This window comes from Triticum urartu, chromosome 3A (assembly GCF_056163025.1).
Source record: "Triticum urartu cultivar PI428250 chromosome 3A, HENAU_Tu73, whole genome shotgun sequence".
NCBI lineage: Eukaryota > Viridiplantae > Streptophyta > Magnoliopsida > Poales > Poaceae > Triticum > Triticum urartu.
In genome coordinates, this window is record NC_141875.1 from 23,618,650 (window position 1) to 23,622,895 (window position 4,246).

Genomic DNA, 4,246 nt, shown 5'->3' on the forward strand with positions numbered 1-4,246 from the left:
ATGCCATCAGTGTCATTATGGAGCTTTTCCACGATAAAGCTCCATGTGCGAGAGTGAGGATGTAACATAGCGTGGAAACTTTAATATCCACACATCTCGTAGAATCAATGTCTGAATAACCCAGGATATCGAGGTTATCAAACTTCTTATTAGTGAGCATGTAAACTTTATTGCCTTGCATATGTGCAAGACTTTTGGCGGCTTTTCCAGTGGTCTATTTCTGAACTTGTATTTTTTTTGCCAACTATCCCGATAATAAATAGGGCACATTCGTACTTGAATACTTAATATTGCTTCTGACAACTGAAGCATAAGAAACCAACATTATCTGATCAGTTCATAATGGTTCCTTGGACACTAAGATGTCCACTTTTATCGCCCTTAACTTTAATAGCAGGTGAGGTAGAGTACTAGTACATAATCATTTTTTTTCTTTCATACTCTACTCATGTATGTCGTCATAATAATACTTATACTCCTTTTGGACCAATATCTTGATGAAACTCAATACAAGCAAGATATGAGGCATCACCAAAACTCATACTCATAAATAGAAGATAGAAATTTCTTGGCTCGCCAAAAATATTCCATCTTCACAAGGTAGTGAGCTTACTCCCCCTTGACTTATGGTATGAGTGTCCCAACGCTTATATTATCTCATAATTGTGTTTCTTTGAACAACATGTCTTATGTCAACTTTATCTTCATAACGAAACCTTACGGTTGAGTCATACATTTTTTTAACTAAACCAACACAAAAGCATGTTATAAATAATAACACAAGCGTCGCAACAATGCACTGAGAAAAACTCTACCGGGTTACATCATTACAGCTCATAATTTTCATCTTATATGGCAACAAGGCGCTAAGATGATCATTCACACACATTACCAATCACAGGGAAGTTGTAACCTTCAACACTAAGTGTTGCATTAGGAATTTCTTCTCAACTTGCCTAATGCATATGAACAAAGATCTAATGGAGTTATCCTTCGGATTCATGTTCATACGCTCCAAGATAAATCCATAATCTTGATGGCTATCATCTCAGCTCTAAACCACAACACCGTTGGGCAGAAGATGGAAAAGAACTTCATGAGTTGCGACACATGATTATAAAACGACGTTGGTCAGAAATATAACCATGAGCCACGTGACAAACTTTCCACTTGAGTGAAATGTGACACGTGATTATAAACGACGTTGGTCGGAAATATCACCACGAGTTACATCATAATCAACTTTAGATTAGCAAGCTTGTCACTTTAACATTCATGTGTGCTTCATAATTCTCATAAGGGAGCAAGTGAAGGAAATATGCCCTAGAGGCAATAATAATGTTATTATTTTATTTCCTTATATCATGATAAATGTTTATTATTCATGCTAGAATTGTATTATCCGGAAACATAATACTTGTGTGATTACATAGACAAACCAAACGTCACTAGTATGCCTCTACTTGACTAGCTCGTTAATCGAAGATGGTTATGTTTCCTAACCATAGACATGTGTTGTCATTTGATTAATTGGATCACATCATTAGGAGAATGATGTGATTGACATGACCCATTCCATTAGCTTAGCACCCGATCGTTTAGTATGTTGCTATTGCTTTCTTCATGACTTATACATGTTCCTATGACTATGAGATTATGCAATTCCCGTTTGCCGGAGGAACACTTTGTGTGCTACCAAACGTCACAACGTAACTGGGTGATTATAAAGGAGCTCTACAGGTGTCTCCAAAGGTACATGTTGGTTGGCGTATTTCGAGATTTGGATTCGTCACTCCGATTGTCGGAGAGGTATCTCTGGGCCCTCTCGGTAATGCACATCACATAAGCCTTGCAAGCATTACAACTAATAAGTTAGTTGCAAGATGATGTATTACAAAATGAGTAAAGAGACTTGCCGGTAATGAGATTGAACTATGTATTGAGATACCGACGATCGAATCTCGGGCAAGTAACATACTGATGACAAAGGGAACAACGTATGTTCTTATGCGGTCTGACCGATAAAGATCTTCGTAGAATATGTGGGAGCCAATATGAGCATCCAGGTTCCGCTATTGGTTATTGACCGGAGACGTGTCTCGGTCATGTCTACATTATTCTCGAACCCGTAGGATCCGCACGCTTAAGGTTTTGATGACAATTATATTATGAGTTTATGCATTTTGATGTACCGAAGTTTGTTCGGAGTCCCGGATGTGATCACGGACATGACGAGGAGTCTCGAAATGGCCGAGACATAAAGATTGATATATTGGAAGCCTATATTTGGATATCGGAAGTGTTCCGGGTGAAATCGGGATTTTACCGGAGTACCGGGAGGTTACCCGAACCCCCCGGGAGGTATATGGGCCTTAGTGGGCTTTAGTGGAAGAGAGGAGAGGTGACCAGGGCTGGGCCGCGCGCCCCTCCACCCCTAGTATGAATAGGACAAGGAGAGGGGGGCGGCGCCCCCCCTTCCTTCTCTCTCTCCTCTTTCCCCCTCCCGAATCCTATTCCAACTAGGAAAGGGGGGGAATCCTACTCCCGGTGGGAGTAGGACTCCTCCTGGCGCGCCGTCCTCCTGGCCGGCCGCACCTCCCCCTGCTCCTTTATATACGAGGGCAGGGGGCACCCCTAGACACACAAGTTGATCCACGTGATCATATTCTTAGCCGTGTGCGGTGCCCCCTTCCACCATAATCCTCGATAATATTGTAGCGGTGCTTAGGCGAAGCCCTGCGACGGTAGTACATCAAGATCGTCACCACGCCGTCGTGCTGACGGAACTCTTCCCCGACACTTTGCTAGATCGGAGTCCGGGGATTGTCATCGAGCTGAACGTGTGCTAGAACTCGGAGGTGCCGTAGTTTCGGTGCTTGATCGGTCGGGCCGTGAATACGTACGACTACATCAACCGCGTTGCGCTAACGCTTCCGCTGTCGGTCTACAAGGGTACGTAGATCACACTCTCCCCTCTCGTTGCTATGCATCACCATGATCTTGCGTGTGCGTAGGAAATTTTTGGAGATTACTACGTTACCCAACAGTGGCATCCGAGCCGAGGTTTTATGTGTTGATGTTATATGCACGAGTAGAACACAAGTGATTTGTGGGCGATATAAGTCATACTGCTTACCAGCATGTCATACTTTGGTTCGGCGGTATTGTTGGACGAAGCGGCCTGGACCGACATTACGCGTATGCTTACGCGAGACCGGTTCTCCCGACGTGCTTTGCACAAAGGTGGCTAGCGGGTGACAGTTTCTCCAACTTTAGTTGAACCAAGTGTGGCTACGCCCGGTCCTTGCGAAGGTTAAAACAGCACCAACTTGACAAACTATCGTTGTGGTTTTGATGCGTAGGTAAGATTGGTTCTTGCTTGAGCCCATAGCAGCCACGTAAAACTTGCAACAACAAAGTAGAAGACGTCTAACTTGTTTTTGTAGGGCATGTTATGATGTGATATGGTCAAGACATGATGCTAAATTTTATTGTATGAGGTGATCATGTTTTGTAACCGAGTTATCGGCAACTGGCAGGAGCCATATGGTTGTCGCTTTATTGTATGCAATGCAATCGCGCTGTAATGCTTTACTTTATCACTAAACGGTAGCGATAGTCGTGGAAGCATAAGATTGGCGAGACGACAACGATGCTATGATGGAGATCAAGGTGTCGCGCCGGTGACGATGGTGATCACGACGGTGCTTCGAAGATGGAGATCACAAGCACAAGATGATGATGGCCATATCATATCACTTATATTGATTGCATGTGATGTTTATCTTTTATGCATCTTATCTTGCTTTGATTGACGGTAGCATTATAAGATGATCTCTCACTAATTATCAAGAAGTGTTCTCCCTGAGTATGCACCATTGCGAAAGTTCTTCGTGCTGAGACACCACGTGATGATCGGGTGTGATAGGCTCTACGTTCAAATACAACGGGTGCAGAACAGTTGCACACGCGGAATACTCAGGTTATACTTGACGAGCCAAGCATATACAGATATGGCCTCGGAACACGGAGACCGAAAGGTCGAGCGTGAATCATATAGTAGATATGATCAACATAGTGATGTTCACCAATGAAACTACTCCATCTCACGTGATGATCGGACATGGTTTAGTTGATTTGGATCACGTAATCACTTAGAGGATTAGAGGGATGTCTATCTAAGTGGGAGTTCTTTAAGTAATATGATTAATTGAACCTAAATTTATCATGAAACTTAGTACCTGAT